General features: G+C 37.5%; 1 protein-coding gene across 7 annotated transcripts in view; it reads left to right on the top strand.

Moving 5' to 3' along the window:
• Positions 1 to 20829, top strand: part of LOC136873410 (mitochondrial transcription rescue factor 1) — a 155657-nt gene that overhangs the window by 96014 nt on the left and 38814 nt on the right. For 2 of the 7 annotated variants that reach the window (XR_011017555.1, XR_011017554.1), the window contains exon 5: positions 14364 to 14444. The exons of the other annotated variants lie outside the window; for them this stretch is intronic. The gene's annotated coding sequence lies outside the window, so the exon portion shown is untranslated. The remainder of the gene's footprint in view (positions 1 to 14363; positions 14445 to 20829) is intronic. 7 annotated transcript variants of the gene reach the window in all.

Below are 20829 nucleotides of genomic sequence, written 5' to 3'. Positions count from 1 at the left end.
ATGATGTAGATGTTGATTCCGATAGGGAATCGGAAATAATTGTTCCAAATTAGTAAATTTATAATACCAATATAAATGGTCCGTTATTGGACATTATAAATTTTCCCGCTAACTCATTCCTGGTTGCCAGCGTTTCGCCCCCGTATGCTAGGCTGGGCTCATCAGTTGGTAACTAGCACACCTACCAAGACGCTGGATAGTGCATACCGTGGAGGCCACTGCGTAGGCTAATTGTAGCCACCGGCAGTGCCAATGCACTATGAAAGACATTGTCTCATTATCAAAAATTGATGCCTGCTTGGCCATCAGATGATGTAGATGTTGATTCCGATAGGGAATCGGAAATAATTGTTCCAAATTAGTAAATTTATAATACCAATATAAATGGTCCGTTATTGGACATTATAAATTTTCCAGCTAACTCATTCCTGGTTGCCAGCGTTTCGCCCCCGTGTGCTAGGCTGGGCTCATCAGTTGGTACCTAGCACATCTACCAAGACGCTGGGTAGTGCATACCGTGGAGGCCACTGCGTAGGCTAATTGTAGCCACCGGCAGTGCCAATGCACTATGAGAGACATTGTCTCAATATCAAAAATTGATGCCTGCTTGGCCATCAGATGATGTAGATGTTGATTCCGATAGGGAATTATTATTCGGAACAATTATTTCTGATTCCCTATCGGAATCAACATCTACATCATCTGATGGCCAAGCAGGCATCAATTTTTGATAATGAGACAATATCTCTCATAGTGCATTGGCACTGCCGGTGGCTACAATTAGCCTACGCAGTGGCCTCCACGGTATGCACTATCCAGCGTCTTGGTAGGTGTGCTAGGTACCAACTGATGAGCCCAGCCTAGCACACGGGGGCGAAACGCTGGCAACCAGGAATGAGTTAGCTGGAAAATTTATAATGTCCAATAACAGACCATTTATATTGGTATTATAAATTTACTAATTTGGAACAATTATTTCTGATTCCCTATCGGAATCAACATCTACATCATCTGATGGCCAAGCAGGCATCAATTTTTGATAATGAGACAATGTCTCTCATAGTGCATTGGCACTGCCGGTGGCTACAATTAGCCTACGCAGTGGCCTCCACGGTATGCACTATCCAGCGTCTTGGTAGGTGTGCTAGTTACCAACTGATGAGCCCAGCCTAGCACACGGGGGCGAAACGCTGGCAATCAGGAATGAGTTAGCTGGAAAATTCATAATGTCCAATAACAGACCATTTATATTGGTATTATAAATTTACTAATTTGGAACAATTATTTCCGATTCCCTATCGGAATCAACATCTACATCATCTGATGGCCAAGCAGGCATCAATTTTTGATAATGAGACAATGTCTCTCATAGTGCATTGGCACTGCTGGTGGCTACAATTAGCCTACGCAGTGGCCTCCACGGTATGCACTATCCAGCGTCTTGGTAGGTGTGCTAGGTACCAACTGATGAGCCCAGCCTAGCACACGGGGGCGAAACGCTGGCAACCAGGAATGAGTTAGCTGGAAAATTTATAATGTCCAATAACGGACCATTTATATTCGTATTATAAATTTACTCATTCGGAACAATTATTTCTGATTCCCTATCGGAATCAACATCTACATCATCTGATGGCTAAGCAGGCATCAATTTTTGATAATGAGACAATGTCTCTCATAGTGCATTGGCACTGCGGTGGCTACAATTAGCCTACGCAGTGGCCTCCACGGTATGCACTATCCAGCGTCTTGGTAGGTGTGCTAGTTACCAACTGATGAGCCCAGCCTAGCACACGGGGGCGAAACGCTGGCAACCAGGAATGAGTTAGCTGGAAAATTTATAATGTCCAAAAACGGACCATTTATATTGGTATTATCAATTTAGTCTTCGAAAGGCTAATATTCATACCATACTCATTGCACCCATTTTCAAGTTCCAAGGTATTAGACTGCAGGCTTTTGGCACAATCTCCCATTCAGACCAAGTCGCCAGCCTAAGCCAGACTGCTTACTACATTTCCACCTAACTGAATCCCTTACTGCAATTTTATACCTTTCAGCAGATGATCCATGTAAACTACGAACAGCAAAGGTGGAAGAGTACAGCCTCGTCTAACCCCTGTAAGTACCCTGAACCAAGAACTCATTCTAATATCAATTCTCACTGAAGCCCAATTGTCACCATAAATGCCTTTGATTGATTTTAATAACCTACCTTTAATTCCATAGTCCCCCATTATAGCGAACATCTTTTCCCTCGGTACCCTGTCATATGCCTTCTCTAGATCTACGAAACATAAACACAACTGCCTATTTCTCTCGTAGCATTTTTCAATTACCTGGCGCATACTTAAAATCTGACCCTGATAGCCTCTCTGTGGTCTGAAACCACACTGGTTTTCATCCAACTTCCTCTCAATGACTGATCGCACCCTCCCTTCCAAGATGCCAGTGAATACTTTGACTCGTGTACTAATAAGTGAGATATGTCGATAGTTGTTGCAATCGTTCCTGTTCCCTTGCTTATAGATGGGTGCAGTTACTGCTTTTGTCCAATCTGAAGGTACCTTACCAACACTCCATGCTAATCTTACTACTCTATAAAGCCATTTCATCCCTGCCTTCCCACTATACTTCACCATTTCAGGTCTAATTTCATCTATTCCTGCGCTTTATGACAATGGAGTTTATTTACCATCCTTTCCACTTCCTCAAGCGTAAATTCACCATCATCATTTTCCTCCTCCCCATGAACTTGGCTGTTCGCAACACCACCAGGAAGATTTCCTTTTACGTTGAGAAGATGTTCAAAATATTCCCTCCACCTCTCCAGTGATTCTCTGCGATCTATTATGATTTCACCTGAATTACTCAAAACTCTGTTAATTTCCTTTTTCCCTCCCTTCTTAAGATTCTTTATTACTGTCCAGAAAGGTTTGCCTGCTGCTTGACCTAGCCTTTCCAGGTTATTACCAAAATCTTCCCACGACTTCTTTTTTGATTCAACAAAATAATATTTGTTTTGCTCTGTTTCTTTCATCTACATACAATTCCCTGTCTGCCTCGGTCCTTGTTTGGAGCCATTTCTGATAAGCCTTCTTTTTATGTTTACAAGCTGCTCTCACTTCATCATTCCACCAAGATGTTTGCCTTTTCCCATTTTTACACGCAGTTTTTCCTAGGCATTCCCTTGCTGTTTCTACTACAGCATCCCTGTATGCCACCCATTCTCTTTCTATATCCTGAACCTGCTTACTGTTTACTCTTCGAAACTTCTCAGTAATAATAATTTCGTGTGGCTATTTCTAGCCAAGTGCAGCCCTTGTAAGGCAGACCCTCCGATGAGGGTGGGTGGCATTTGCCATGTATAGGTAACTGCGTGTTATTGTGATTGACTATAGTGTTATGTGTGGTGTGTGAGTTGCAAGGATGTTGGGGGCAGCACAAACACAAGGCCCCGAGCCATTGGGATTAACCAGTGAATGTTAAAATCCCCGACCCGGCCAGGAATCAAACCCGGGGCCCTCTGAACCGAAGGCCAGTACGCTGACCATTCAGCCAGCGAGTCGGACACTTCTCAGTTATCATACCCATGTATTTCTGTCTAATTTCCTCATCGTGGAGATTTTCTACCCTTATTCGTTTGCAGACAGATTTCACTTTCTCTACCCTAGGCTTAGAGATACTTAGTTCACTACAGATTAGATAGTGGCCTGTATCATCGAAAAATCCTCGGAAAACTCGTACATTCCTAACAGATTTCCTGAATTCAAAGGCGGTCAAGATATAGTCTATTATGGATTTGGTACCCCTAGCTTCCCATGTGTAGCGGTGAATAGCCTTATGCTTGAAGAATGTATTTGTAACTGCTAAACCCATACTAGCACATAAGTCCAGCAAATGCTTCCCATTCCCATTAGCTTCCATATCCTGCCCACATTTACCAATCACTAGAGTTCGTGGTTTATAGCATTTAAAAATCAGAGATTTAGCGTTTTGATTTTCAAATTTAGCGTTTTGTAGCATCTGTATTTCTGAAATGTAGCGTTTTTTAGCAAATTGGTTAAAAATAGGCATAATTGGTTAAATTGCACACAACAACAGTTGAAGTAATATCATACTGTTTAATCACATCACATATTGCTCATCATGCAGTTTTGAATACACTATGCCAAATAAGACAGACATCAACATAAGACTGCAAGAAGTATAAACACACACACATATATGCATATTTACAAATATACAAACACAATTTCAACTTGAAAAATACTGTTCTGAACGTATTAATTGAAGCGGTGCGCCGAATAGGGGCCTATCCACCAAAAACTGTATTATGAGTAAATTGCGAAAAACATAGTTAAACCTAATTTAGGTAAAAATTGTGCCATTATGTGCAGATTGATAACTAGTATGTTGATTGAGACAATTAGACAGTCCACCAACTACGTCCAAAAGAAATTATTTATAACAAAAGGAAAAAAAATGTGGAAGAGGGATCTAAGTGGCTCACTTATTTTTACCCAAACAAGTACCGTTTATTGAGAACCAACCGATAGTTGCTCATACTGGCTGATTTAGATGTCATAGCGGATAGATATTCCAACATGGGCTATTTTATGCACAAAAAATGTTTTTATTTCTCCTCCTTTCATTAAAAGGTCACAATATATCAAAAAACATTGTCCATGTTCATGGTTGCATAAGTTTATTTAGAGCTAAAAACAACAAAAACACAAAGAATAATAGAAAAAAATTACAATAAACACAGAATATATTGCCCAAAGAGGGTGTAAAATAGCAATCACTAAAATCATTAGCCACAGTTCACATTTACAAAGACAAAATACCTTCATAGTAACTCCTATGTTCTGGCAAGATATTCCGCAGCATGTCAGTCTTTTTTCTTTTCCTCTCTGAGGGGTAAGGGCATGTGATACGCCTTAGGTAGTTCCTCTGGTATAATTAGGGATTTCGTGATCGCATTCCTTTTCTTGAGTGAAACTAAGTGGTGCGAATTCCACGGCTCGAACACATTGTGAGTTTTACGCACACGTATGGAATTACAGTCATCTGTACTTAACTGAAGCCACATTACTGTAGCTATTTTGAGGTGTGGGTCTCTCTTTATCCCTTTTTCAACGTGTCCAAAATCAAAAGAGTCGTCTCTGCTCATCATTGTCACTTCAAAGGGATTTGATGGTCTCGCAGTGGCAAATATTTCCAATAGTTGAGTTGGAATTTGCACTGAACTCAAACGAAGTTTCCGTTCCAAGAGGGCAAAGTCCCTGTCGCACGGTAGAAATAAATGTCCCGATACAAGGAATTTTTGTTCAGCTGTAGTAAAATAGCCCAGTCAAATTAAGTAGAGCAGTAGAGACACAATCCGCCAGTTGTTGTTCTGTCCAACACATCTGTCGGACCAAAGGATTAATTTCCTTTCGGTATGAGGGGTAAGAATGGAGAAGTGAGACCTCACATATTTTAAGAGGCAGGATGCAACTTCGTTGGAACCTCTTTTTCCAATAGTCTCATTCCATACGAACATATTCGTTCCACCTGTACCTGCATTGTGAACAGCCATGTTGTAGCACGAATGCTGGCATTGATGGAACATTGAACTGTGAGTGAGTTTGGGTAAAAATATAACTTGTTGCAGGTCAATGCACAGCACAATGACGTTCGAATTTTCCTTTGCACAAATTGTGTCATTTGCTAATGCTGTGTAGCCTTTCTCAGCCTTCCTATGATGGAGTTCACTCTCTCTGTATATCTTCTCTGTCTTCTCGGGTGTCTCAGCTGCAAGCTGTTTTACGTACAACTTATCACAGTACTTGCAAGTGTCCGATCTCGGCTGACCGAACTTGAGCTGAGGACCAGATGTCTGGTTTAATTTTGAGGTGCTTTGATATGACTGATGATGCCCCACATGGAGGGCGAAACATGTCTCCATTTTAACGATGTTTAACTAAAAATGATAACATCCTGTAATGTATTGAATAGGTTGGAGTCCAATAAATTCTCTTATATTATTATTGAGATTCTTTCAATACGGAAAATAAAATGATTTTCATTACTTGTAATGATAAAGCCAACCAGGCTAATAAAAATAAAAATAGATATCAAAACCTCAAAATCAAAATCGGTAAAATTTCAAAAGATATCTTATTCTTAAAAGAATGTTTAAGATTAGGTCTGGTGCCGAATTTCTTAAAATCAACTCAAAGGAAAAACATTCCAACACTCAAATCTAAAGACGCCCAAAATAAAGTCAACACCATCTGGCTTAGAAATGAAATTAAACTAATGTATAGAAAAAAATCCCTACTAAACCTGCAGCTTTACCGGGAACATTTGATCACTGCTCAGTCATTATCACCTCTCGAATGGAGCTCATACCAAAGACACATTGCATGTAAATTGCAGAACATATTAGACAAAAAACAAAAAACCTTAGACCACAAGTTGACATGTCTATTAGAAGAGAAACCTAAATCCATAAACCAAAACAAAAATAGAGAAACTTTCACCCCCTCATGGAAAAACACTCCAACCACCATCAATTTATCTGACACCACATTTTCAGATAATGAAATCAATTTCTTTGACCAAGGCCTAAAATATAATTGGCCTAGTCCAAATAAAGCCGGGGACATAATTACCACAATAGCTGAAGTTGAATCCAACATAAATAAACAAATTCCCTTCGACAGACAAAATGATGTGAGATATGAGATAAAAAAGAAATTACCCACCCTTGTAAAAGAAGTTTCCAACATCAATAATTTCACCGTTCTCAAACAAACCCACGAATTAAGAAAAAAGGTAGACACCAATAATGTTATAGTAACGAAAGCCGACAAAGGCAATGCCGTAGTCCTAATGAATAAACACGACTACATCCAAAAAACGGAGGATTTCTTTTCCGATAATTCTTACTCAATAATTTCAAAAGATCCTATCTTAAAAACTCAGCGTAATTTAAAAACACTCCTAAAAAATTCACCTTTTTTATTTAATGAACACGAACATCAAAAACTCATCAACATGAATCCCAAATTACCCACCGTCAGATCACTGCCAAAAATACATAAAAATGACGTTCCCATTCGACCCATCATAAATAGCCGAAATAGCCCAACGTACAAAACTTCTCAGTTCCTCCAAAAATTCCTTAAGAAACACTTCACATTTCACAATAAACACCCTATTAAAAACTCAATAGAATTATGCGAAACTTTAAATAAATTTAATTTGCAGCCTAACCACACAATGTGCTCATTTGACATTACCAATATGTTCTCGAACATTCCCGCTAAAAAAACTATCAAAATCATACGAACTAATCTTTCTAAACACAGCTCCTCAAGTCAGTTAGAAATAGAAGAATGCTTACAATTACTAACCTTCGTCCTTCATAACAATTATTTTACGTTCAATAATAATATATACGAACAAGAAGGTCTAGCTATGGGTGATCCCATTTTGGGAATATTCGCCGAAATTTATATGGACAACCTCGAAAATAGTAAAATAACAAACAGCATTAATGGTTTGTCTCTTTGGCTACGCTATGTCGATGACACACTAGCAATAATAGACAGAAGCTGCAACAATAGTGAAGACATACTAACTTACTTAAACAGCCTTGATAATTGCATCAAGTTTACTAAAGAAGATGAGGACAATAATTTCATCAATTTTTTAGACATTACAATCACCAGGACCTTAAACAATTTCGATTTCCAGATTCACAGAAAACCCTTATTCACTCCCACAACCATAAAACAAAATTCTCTTCACCCACAATCGCACAAAAAAGCCTCATTTTACAGTTTAGTGTACAGAGCGTTAAAAATTCCCATGTCAACCGTCAATTTAAAAAAAAGAAATAAGTACCATAAAAGAAATAGCTGTTTTCAATGGATACAATCCCTCAATCATACAGAAAATAATCAATAAAGTGAAATTGAAATTGGCCACAAACCTCTCCCCAATAAAAATTAATAAGCCTAAATATGCATCATTCACCTACATTAACCCCATTATACATCAAATTGCTACCCCTTTAAAAAAACATGATATTAGAGTAGCCTATAAGACCCATAATTCTAATCAAAAGCTATTTTTCAACCACAATAAGATATACTCGGACAACAATACATTTTTCGGGCTCTGGCATTTATAGACTGAAATGTGCTGAATGTAACAGTTCATATATCGGTCAAACTGGTAGAAGCTTTGCAATTAGATATGCAGAACATTTCAATGCCCAAAAGCACAATAAACACTCAGCCATGAGCATCCATATGAAAGACACCGGACATAGCTTTACCACAATCGAACAGGATCTCCAAATTTTAAAAAGAGTAGATAAAGGCAGGCTCATGACCGAGTTCGAAAATTTATACATTTTTTTGGACCAAAAATATAATAAGAATAAAAATTTAAATGATCCAATAGACAACCAAAGCCCTCTTTACGAACAATTAATATTTTCACTCAATAGTTTAAATCTGAAAGACAAAAGACTTGTTAACATCCTCAAAACAAGCTCTCCAAGCACCCCCACTAAGCCGCTCAACTCATCACGCCCCTATTCTCCCTCCAATACACACAACTCCTCCCCAAGCGGCAATCACATACCCACAGCCCCGCCTTCTCAAATCCACTACCCTCCTCTAGGACGTCACACGTACAACACGAGGAGCAGGACATTAGCGACAGCCAGTGCTCCACAAACCTCCTAACAATTAGGTAACAGCTCAACAGCTTTCAAGGTAAGTTTTAACTTTCACATCTTTCATTTCTCAATGATTTCCCCTTTTTTTCTCTTTTTCCGTCATTTCACTTAACTAATTAAGACAAATCCTCCATTTTCAGATTTCCCTCATATGTAGGACAGCTCAAACACCGATTGCATTTTCGACCGTTGCCCATTCAACCAACAACTGACTTTCCCACACTTCAACAACAAAATATACGCAAACCTTTAGTCAACTAGGAAGAACCTAATGATGTTTTTAACTGTCTTCATTTGAAGCCGGTGTTGTTTGAACTCTGTCTTAGCACAGCCTCATTTTATAATCAACAAAAGCTGTTCACTTGCACTGTGCACTCCATTCAAATAGAGAGTGACCAACGGAGTTGACTACCTCATGAATCCTAGGGCGAATTATTTTGGTTGGAGCCAAATTACAAGTAGACAAATTGGAATGTTTTACCTCATCAATTTTAACAATTATAAATAAGTGTACAGTAATTATAAATTGTGTTTTATTTTGCCAACATTTGTATATACTACGTAGAACTACCATCGAACTCAATATCATATAGACTTTGATTACTTTCATTTTTATACTGTGCATATGATGGCCTCATTTTAATATTAAGAAACCACTAGCGTATTTTACTATGTGTAACTAGTCTATTGTTATTTCGTTTAGGATAGGACTTTGTACGTGTTTTTTAATGTATTCTTTCTTACATATTATGTTCATAATTTCCAACCAGACGTCTGGTTTAATTTTGAGGTGCTTTGATATGACTGATGATGCCCGACATGGAGGGCGAAACATGTCTCCATTTTAACGATGTTTAACTAAAAATGTTAACATCCTGTAATGTATTGAATAGGTTGGAGCCCAATAAATTCTCTTATATTATTATTGAGATTCTTTCAATACGGAAAATAAAATGATTTTCATTACTTGTAATGCGGAAGATCTTGCAGCAACTAAGACAGCTTGGGGTAAGAAATTTACCAATCTTTATGAAACTTTGAAACAAGTGGAAAGGGGCGTGATAGCAGAAATAAAGGTTTCTCAAGTCACCACCTCAGAAAGTTTACAGTACTTTTACGAGACTATTGAAGAAACACAGACAGGTCTTAAGGAAATGAAAACGAAAATGGTCAAGGAAATCAATGAAGTTAAAGCTGAGTCAGAAGCGTCTAAACGTGAACTTCAGGGAGGAATTAAAGAACTTGCCGAAGAGCTTAAGATGATTAAACTTCAGGGTGAGAGCCATAACATTGTTACATCTACGTTACTGGAGAGGCAAGGTCAACTTGGAAAGCGTGTATGTGGAGAAGTCCCGCCGTCAACTCCGAAAGTAGACAGTAGGATGAACGTGGCTAATCCCATGAATAACACTAATCCTTCCTTAATTCAGGACAACAGTGGAGTAAATTCAGCGAATATTTCAGGACAAACTCAAATTGTCAATATTATTAGATTGCATGAGGACCAGCTGAAGAAGTTTAATAATGTTAAAGGCATCACTCCTAAGAGCTTCATTCGCGAACTTCAGGAATTTTTTAGAGATACTAAAGTACCTCCAGACGCCAATTAAGGGTCACTGAACGTCATTTGGAAAATTCTGTTTTAACCTGGTTTACAGCGTTCAAATATTCATTTGAGGATTTTGAGGGATTTAAGAAAGCATTCTTGGATAAATATTGGAATTTTGACTTACAGAACAACTTGAAAACAGAGCTCTATGCGAAGAGATTTGCTCCACACCTACACGTTTTGCAGATTACTTCGCGAGTCAATTACGTAAACTTAAGGAGCTAGATATGCACCTTCAGAAGCTGAAGTTGTAAGAGTCATAATAAGACAACTTCCAGCTGATATTCAGCGCATAATGATAGCTTCGAACGTTCAGACGGCAATTCAGGCGGAAGCAATACTTATTAGACAGCTCGATTTAACTTCAAGGGAGCTGCCCAGACGTAGCCTTGGCCAGGAACAACAGGTGTTGCTGACTACAGTCGCGAGAGCTGACGGCAGAGTTTCAAACGACCAAGGGAGAGACAGTGGCTGCAATACAAAAGAAACATTACCAAGAGACTGTTCCCCTAAGTCCGGATACAGGAGTGACGAAGATAGAAACTACTACAGGAGGAATGTACGACGTAGACCTTACGAAAACCCACGAGGGAGATGGAGGAGAGAGAATGAAAATCGCCGAGTGGAAGGAAGAAAAATAAACTGGAGGCAGGAAGAAAAGGATAAATATATTCAGGAATTACGACAAGCCAATGAAGAAAGATCTAAATGGCGTCACGCTATCCACGATCAAGATGTGAACCCAGACATCGTAGGAGCAGAGAGTTTAGAATATCAGAAAGCAAAACAGAAAGAAGACCGGGAACATCATGAAAAGGAAGAAAATAGCCAAGGGGCTATTAAAAAAAACATCCATTAAGCCAGTAAATGATTGTTCGAATTCTAGCCCTTGTAGTATTGACGTCACGAAGGAATGGTTTATTGTACAAATAGACTCGTGGATGACCAAATCGGAGGATTTGTTAGAAGAGAACCTGGACTCTAGTAGAAAAAATACAAGGATGTTGCCCATAATTTTAGCCAGAGTTTGCGGTGTCAGAGTAAAGTGTTTGGTTGACACTGGCTCCACTATTAGTGTGATTTCAACATCATTTATGAATGACTTGAAAGATAGACACGAGATTCCTATTATTCCGGTCTCGCATGTTAAAATTAAGGGAATCATCCCCGATAAAACAGGAACTTGTAAACAGCAGACACTTCTCGACGTGGAAATCGGAAATACCAAGTTCCCTAACATATTTTTGGCCATGACCAACATTAAATTTAATATTATCCCGGGAGTGGATTTTCTAACATCCTACCACGCCAATATTGACTTGGACTCCAACCAAATATTATTCCGTATGGAAGAGTCATCCGAAACTGCAGTAATGAATCCAGCTGACGTCACTGACCAGGATGTGTTCCACATAAATAGCGCCGTAACATCGTGGGAAAAAGAAGACCAGGAGGCCGCAGAAGAAATTCATCAGGCTCTGGATGACATCGTTGAAGAGGGCGAAAACCGAACACACCCACTTGATTTCATAAATTAAAAAGTAAATTTAGCTCATGGGTTAGACAAAGAGAAAGAGCAACTTCGGAATTTACTATTCAAGTACAAAAACCTTTTCGACGATAAACCTGGACAAATTCCTGATTTCAAGTATTCATTGGTGGCAACTGACTGGATTCCTTTTAAGAAAAGGCCATATCCGATTCCGGAGAAATTTCATTCCAGGGTAGAAAAATTGATCGAATATATGGAAAGAGATGGGATCATCATGAAAGCTAGTACGCCTTTTCTTAGTTCTCTGGTCATAGTAAACAAACGAGACGGTTCCCTCAGGATTTGCTTGGATACTCGCGAGGTAAACCGTAAGTTAATCATGAGAGAGACCAGGCACCTGCCATAAAAGAGGTTCTAAGGAAATTTCGAGGGATGAAACTCTTCATATCGGTAGACTTCACCTCTTCATACTACCATATTCTTCTGGAGGAGAAATCTAGGCTTCTAACTGGGTTTATTATGTTCAACCAACAAACTTATGTTTTCCGAAAATTACCTTTTGGAATTTGTAATGCTGGAAGCGCTCTCATTCGAGCACTAGATAGTGCCCCCATCATGCCGGGCTCAGCTCGCCAGTGAGCGAGAGTCTCAAAGGTAGACCGTTCGCTTATCGGCTGTGCAGAAAATTTTAAAGGCAGGAATAGATGAAGGACTAGCGACAAATGAAAAGAAGCTAAAATAGGTTTTATACATTTATTAAAAACTATCACTCTTCCAATAAACAATTAAATTTACAAAATCTGGGAATAATTCTTGAAAATCTCTTCTCCTCGTGCTATCGTCTATAAGGAATCTTGATCAAATTAAAGCTCAATGAATGTTCTTGTCTGTATTAATAATAATAATAATAATAATAATAATAATAATAATAATAGGGATCATTAATTTACTATAAACTGGATTGAAAATCAAAATAATATCTGGTATCACTCTCTCAAATAATGATAATTAAATTGCTTAAATTAAAATATTCCTTCTGGATCTCGCTTAATTCTACAAGAAAATGATCATTTTCTTTCCCTTATTAAAATTATTGAAATATGTTTAATTCAAGAAATTGTGGTTAATAAGTCTTCCTTAGACTTTCCCTTCATCAATCAATTCATTTTTATAATGATTGACTGAACTTCTCATAATTAATTATTTGATCTCATGTCAACCTAAACGTTACTCGTTTTTATGCAATAAGTGACTGTACAATAACTATAAATTCAGCCTCGTGACATCAATCCACGGACGTTGCCTTCTCTTATTCAATTTATTTTAGTGAATAAGATCCTAATCTACCTTAAATTATAATAAAATCTTCTAAAGATTCATAATTCATCAAATCACGGACATGTGAAAATGACGTAAATCGGTCAAAATTTTGACGTGCGCAGTGGAGAACATCATCATAAAACCATTCAAGAAAATTCACAAAACACAGAATATAATCAAATCACACATCACACATTCACACACAGTACACGACAATATTACAATATTATTTTCACGAACACTAACCCATTATTATTAATTTTTGGATTATTCCAAATTAGGGAAATCATTCTCTAGATGACAATATCATGTACATTCCAGGTGTCGATCTAGGACGTGATAGAGTTGAGGTTATCACTTTTATGCAGAAATTAATTATACAACGATGTTCAAGGGAATCCTTTAAACAGAAATCATTCAAAATAAGCAAGTAAATACCTACAGCACAGGTCAAAATATTAGAATACGCGCTTACGGTACATGAGTTGCGGCATTTATTCTTATTCTCCTACTATATTGTGGCTCTCGATTAATCTGCGCTCAAGCTCGAAGAAATCATGTCCAGTGACACATTTCTTCCAAAAATGACTCTAATGGATGCATAAATTATCACACAAAATATAATGTCCATCTGCTAGTCATAATCAAATTAATAGCACAGTAAAATATGCGTATAATTCATCATTACTCCGTCCGGAGGATGCTATGTTCCAGGCCTATTTTACATAAAGTAAACACACGTTAATTCTTTCCAAGAACAAACCAACATTAAACCCATGACCTTATTCAAATTTTAGCCCGTAATTAGGTTTAATTATTTTTACTCATTATTATTATTATGATTATTATTATTATTATTATTATTATTATTATTATTATTATTATTATATTTATTGAGCGTGCCTAATCACACTTGCAAAGCTATTGTACGAAATTATTTAGATGACTCTAAACGAACTCAAGTCCACAGAAATGTCGTATAATCGTAGATTGAAATTTGACACTCAGAAAAACACTAGAACACTGTCCTAATCTGTCTCAATTAATTTTCAAACTATTTCAAAATCATTCAAGATTAACGCGGAGGTCATTTACTTTTATTTCTCCTGCCGTCTTAAATTTTTAGGACAGTTGAGGTCTCTCTCGATGACATTCACTCTTATCTCTAACTAATAGAACCGAATACACATTCATTCCAGAGCACAAACTACCTCCCACCGAGGAAAGAAGAATGAAAAGTCAAACTACTGCTAAACTAATAGAAAATCTAAATGAATAAGGTAAGGCTACGTTTTACAGACATTTTACAGAAAGATAGAAAGATGAATTCTTAAGGAATACTCATGTGGCTGGTGTTAACTGGATTCTGGCTGATGGCCTAGTACGTGGTCACATCACCTTCCATCGAACAAAGTCTTGCCCATGTCCGACGCCTTACATAATTAGTGACTCATGGAGGAGATGAAGGTGCACAGGAAACAGTAGGATTCATCTCGGAAAGGGATAGCCATCTTGAAGCGAGCTCGAACCAACGACCTTCCTTCTTCTGAGTTCTCGTAGAAAAACTGAAACTAATAAAAGTCTTAGCAATAGTCCAGGATACACACGCGATATTTAATAATTTGGAGATGGACACTTAACTTATGACAGTCATAAATAAATCATAGAGAAGTTTTTAAAATGCCTGAATTGCAGTTTATTCATCCTCAGTGCCTTCTCTAATGCAAAGTCTCCCAGTAAAGCAAACGATGTCCAGTCTCGACCGTAGCTGCATTCAGAGTAACGCTCAAATCAAGTGTTCAGAAGTAAAAACCCTCTATAAAATTTCCTTTGGAATTACCATAAATTCACTGTCTTAAGACGGAGGTGTGCCTCTTGATTATATCTGATTGGTGGATCTGTTGCATTCCTGTGAAGGTTGTCATTTTTATTGGCTGCCCTAGTTTCACGTCACACGACCTTGCCATTATTGTTAATGGTTATGAATTTCATGTTTTTGGTCCGTATTGAACTGAGAATAATATATAAGTAGTAATAATAATAACAACGTAAACGTTTCCACCTTTTCAATACTAAAATATATTCACAAAATTATAAATTACACGGTACTAGTTTCAACCCATCTAGGGGTCATCATCAGCCGTATTGGAGCAAAGATCACTTTTGGCGAAATCCTAAGAAAATGTTATTTTAAAGAATAACAAGTGAAATGAGATGTTATTATGGTAATAGTTAATAATACAAGGAATATACATACTAAGAGGTTTTTAACAAAGAATAAAGTATAAATGAGGTGTTGTAAAATTATAATCATGGAAATCAGTAAGTTCTTGTATTGAAATGACATATATAAAATTATATATGGCTTAGGAAGAGGGCTTAAGGTGGGGCTGAAGGGTGTGGGAGAAAGTGTAATTGTCTTGGAAAAGTACCTTTGATTACATTTAGGATTGAGTTTAGGTTGGCTGCATTATTGTTTCTGAGGAAAGTGATAAATAGATCGAAGAGTATGTTGGGTTTCTCTGAGATTTCATTGAGATTGTGACTGGCATTAAAGTATTGGTCTAGGTGTATGTAGTAATTTTCCATTATGTTGAGTAAAGGGCCCTTGTTTACTAATACGAGGATGTCCATGTCTTGTTCAATATTGGTGAAATTATGGTTATAATCTTGCATGTGTTGGCCGATGGCTGAAAACCTGTTGTATTTTATTGCGTTAGTGTGCTCGTGGTATCTGATAATGAAGTTTCTCCCGGTTTGCCCGATGTAGGTTTTTTTACAGGTGGTACATTTGATCCTATAAACTCCTGATTTTAAAAAACTGCTGGTCTTGTTGATGTGTGAAGTATTGTATAAAACGTTCATGTTCTTATTGTTGGTTTTTAAGGCTATTTTAACGCCTTGTTTCTTAAAGATGTTGGTTAACTTGTAGATATCATTGTTGACCGTGAAGGTGGAAAATGTTAGAGGTTTGGTTATTTCTTTTTTGAGGGTAGTTTTTGGGCGATGTTTGTTTTTATTGACTTTCAGTATCTAGGCCTAAAATTAAAGATAGCCAAATTACGCAAAGACATCGATTTCCTAAAGCAATGTATATCACTTAACTTGACACCTAATTTTCTAAGAAGCAATAAAAAGAAACATCGGACTTCACCTCAAACCATCAAAACTCAAAACAAAACAAACAAAATATGGTTAAGAGACGAAATTAAATTCTTGTACAGGAAGAAATCTTTTTTGAATCAGAAATTATACGACACTCACCTCGCAGCGACTAAACTACTTTCAAACGCACAATGGACACTATTCTATCAAGAAGTAGAGAACAAATTATTCTACGAACTAGCCAAAAAACAATCAAATTTGGAGAATAAACTCAACAGGCTAAAAAACTGGCAACTACATAACCAACAAACTAGAAACTCCAATAGTAACACGTTCGATCGTACGCAGTTTCATCCAGCTGTTGTAAATCTATCTAACACGCCCTTAAGTGAAAGTGAACACTTAACTTTATCCAAAGGACCGAAACACAACTGGCCAAACTTGAACAGCCTCAACATAGCCGCTACTATGATCACAGAATCAGAGCTAGCCATCAATAAAATGCCGGAAGACACGCAAAATGAGGTTAGAACCGATGTTAAAAGGAAACTGACTGATATCCTCCCCAATTTAACCAACCCCGCAAATAACCTCAATAATAGAGAAAAAATTGCTGAACAAAAGCGCATATACGCCCTCAAGAAGAAAATTAAAGACAACGAACTCATCGTAACCAAAGCTGACAAAGGCAATGCAACAGTTATCATGGATAAAAAAGTATATATTGAAAAAACAAAAAACTTTTTCACAGACAGCTCATTTTCCATAATCAAAAAAGACCCCACCCAAAAAATTCAAAAACTACTTAAACAAACTCTTAACAACACTTCATTTTTATTTACCGAACAGGAAAAATCCAAACTCATACATATGAACCCAGGACTCCCTACTGCTAAAGCTCTTCCCAAAATTCACAAAACCGGAATTCCCATCCGGCCAATTATCAACTATAGACCGAGCCCCTTATACAAAATATCACAATTCATCCAATGTTTCTTAAGAAAAAATTATCAATTCTTATCCAAAAATTCTGTTAAAAACATCTGAGCTAGTAGAAAAACTAAACAAGTTCAATTTGCAACCGGATCACTCCATCCACTCTTTTCGATATTGTAAACATGTACCCAAGCATACAAGTATCAAAATTAATTCCGATAATTATAAACAATTTAAACAAAAACAGCCACTTAAGCAAACTAGAGATACAAGACTTTATCACAATATTAAAACTTATCATCGACAATAACTTCTTCACTTTTGACAATGTCATATATCAACAAAATGGTTTGGCAATGGGGTCACCGGCCTCAGGTATCTTAGCAGAAATGTACCTGGACTTCCTCGAATACACCAAAATTGACAACGAATTCGAAAACATTCTCTTTTGGGCCAGATATGTCGACGATGTCTTCGTAATCATGAATGAGAAATCAATTAACGCACCCACCACCCTCTTAAGACTGAACAATATTGATCCTCATATCAAATTCACACTAGAATCTGAATCAAATCAAAAAATCAACTTTATAGATTTAACCATCACTAGAAACTCAGATTCTTTCAGTTATAACATTTTCAGAAAACCCACTCAAACAGCCTCCACCATTCGCCAAGATTCAGTGCACCCCCAGTCCCACAAACGAGCCACATACAACAGCCTAGTTCACCGAGCCTTCAGCATACCTATGTCCAATAAAGATCTAAAAAACGAACTCAACACAATCCGCGGAATCGCAAAATTCAACGGCTTCAGCTATCATTTTATAGAAAGGATAATCAATAAACACAAACATCGCCCAAAAACTACCCTCAAAAAAGAAATAACCAAACCTCTAACATTTTCCACCTTCACGTTCAACAATGATATCTACAAGTTAACCAACATCTTTAAGAAACAAGGCGTTAAAATAGCCTTCAAAACCAACAATAAGAACATGAACGTTTTATACAATACTTCACACATCAACAAGACCAGCAGTTTTTTAAAATCAGGAGTTTATAGGATCAAATGTACCACCTGTAAAAAAACCTACATCGGGCAAACCGGGAGAAACTTCATTATCAGATACCACGAGCACACTAACGCAATAAAATACAACAGGTTTTCAGCCATCGGCCAACACATGCAAGATTATAACCATAATTTCACCAATATTGAACAAGACATGGACATCCTCGTATTAGCAAACAAGGGCCCTTTACTCAACATAATGGAAAATTACTACATATACCTAGACCAATACTTTAATGCCAGTCACAATCTCAATGAAATCTCAGAGAAACCCAACATACTCTTCGATCTATTTATCACTTTCCTCAGAAACAATAATGCAGCCAACCTAAACTCAATCCTAAATGTAATCAAAGGTACTTTTCCAAGACAATTACACTTTCTCCCGCACCCTTCAGCCCCACCTTAAGCCCTCTTCCTAAGCCATATATAATTTTATATATGTCATTTCAATACAAGAACTTACTGATTTCCATGATTATAATTTTTACAACACCCCATTTATACTTTATTCTTTGTTAAAAACCTCTTAGTATGTATATTCCTTGTATTATTAACTATTACCATAATAACATCTCATTTCACTTGTTATTCTTTAAAATAACATTTTCTTAGGATTTCGCCAAAAGTGATCTTTGCTCCAATACGGCTGATGATGACCCCTAGATGGGTTGAAACTAGTACCGTGTAATTTATAATTTTGTGAATATATTTTAGTATTGAAAAGGTGGAAACGTTTACGTTGTTATTATTATTACTTATATATTATTGCCATTATTGATCGATTACAATCACGCAGCCCGCCTGATCACGTGGCACACACACGTGTCTGAAGGACACCTAACAGGAATTTCACCCTTCTTCCTCGTTCTCTTGGTAGGTTGGGAAAACCGGTTCGCAGGCGGCTTGTTCATGCTGGCATGGGAGTGTAAAATCTCACCCTCCTGGCGATCGAAATAATGTTTCAACTCACTGATGAAATAAATCATTCTCCCTTAATAAATTATTTCCACTTTTGAAGGGATCAATAGATGTCTTACGGAGGAAGTAAAGAGCTTCACAACAAAATACATAGATGATTTACTTCTGGCAAGTGAAACCTTCGAAGAACACCTATTTAAGCTGGAGAAACTGCTGGAAAATCTTTCTAGAACTGGATTTCACATTAATCTAGCCAAGTCGAGATTCTGTCAACCTGAAATTTTATTTCTAGGTCATATAATAGATGGCGAAGGAATTAGACCCAATCCTGTCAAAATAGAAGCCATTAGTAAATTTCTGAGGCCCATTAAAGTGAAACAAGTGGGGCAATTTCTAGGGATGGCCAACTTTTTGGCCAACCACTGCCCTAATTTTACGCAAACTGTTGCGCCACTACAGGAACTGCTAAAAAAGGGAAACCGTTGGAAGTGGAATGAGGAATGTGAGACAGCCTTCACTGAAACCAAAGAAATGCTACTCCATAATGTCAAATTGGGATATCCGAACTTCGAGAGACCATTCATTTTGCAAACGGGCGCGTCAGGTATTGGAATTGGAGCAGTGTTATTCCAAGAAAATGAGGAAGACCCTAAGAAGAAAGTTTATCTTGCTTTCGTCAGTAGAAAATTACGTAACCACGAGAAGCACTACTCCGTTACTGAACTGGAAATGTTGTCCATAGTGTATGCCCTCAAATACTGGCAAAAGATTATATATGGGTTCCAAATTATTATCAGGACCGACCATAAAGCTCTAACTTTTATGATGAAAACGACCATGGCGTCTGAGCGGATATTCAGGTGGACGATGTTTGTCCAACAATTTGATATCAAATTAGAACATTGTACTGGAAAAAGCAATTTATTGGCTGATTGTTTAAGTCGAAATCCGAATGCTGAGATTGTGGAAGTACATCAGATTGAACTAGTTCCAGAGGACCATGAATTTTTAAGAAAGCTTCGTTATATCCGGCAAGCCCAGAAAAGAGATAAAAATTTGAGACGTATTATAGATTTCCTGGAGAAGAAAATCAAGCCTGGAGAACCTGGATATAGGAAATGTAAAAGAAAAGCTACACGTTATCAATATTTGGATGAAATATTATTTAAATTCACAGATTCTGCTAGATCTAAATTAAGAGTTGTAGAACCTTCAAAATTGCAAGAATCTCTTACCTGGCATACGCACAGGATAACTGGTCATGGTGGTATTGATAAAACGCTAGCCACTATTCAAGAGAAGTTCACCTGGGAAAAACTTCGATCCACTGTCCGCAACGTAGTTCGAACCTGCGACACTTGTCAACGAGTGAAGCCCAGCTCCCATCTACTTCAACATAGTCCTATTCCAATAATACCTACAGGACCTAAACAGTTATTCGCAATGGACCTATTTCGGGCCCGTTCCAATCTCTAGAAGGGGCAACCGACATGTAATAGTTACTGTTGATGTGTTTTCCAAATATATCACCTTATATCCTATTCAAAAAGCAAATTCTAAATCTGTAATCCGCCAGATAACTCGTAACCTGATACCTCATATGGGCAAGCCGAAAGCCATACTGACCG

The sequence above is a fragment of the Anabrus simplex genome, chromosome 1 (genome assembly GCF_040414725.1).
Source record: "Anabrus simplex isolate iqAnaSimp1 chromosome 1, ASM4041472v1, whole genome shotgun sequence".
In the NCBI taxonomy this organism is placed as follows: domain Eukaryota; kingdom Metazoa; phylum Arthropoda; class Insecta; order Orthoptera; family Tettigoniidae; genus Anabrus; species Anabrus simplex.
Note: the sequence above shows the minus strand (reverse complement) of the source record. Positions and strands in the feature narration are given on the sequence as shown.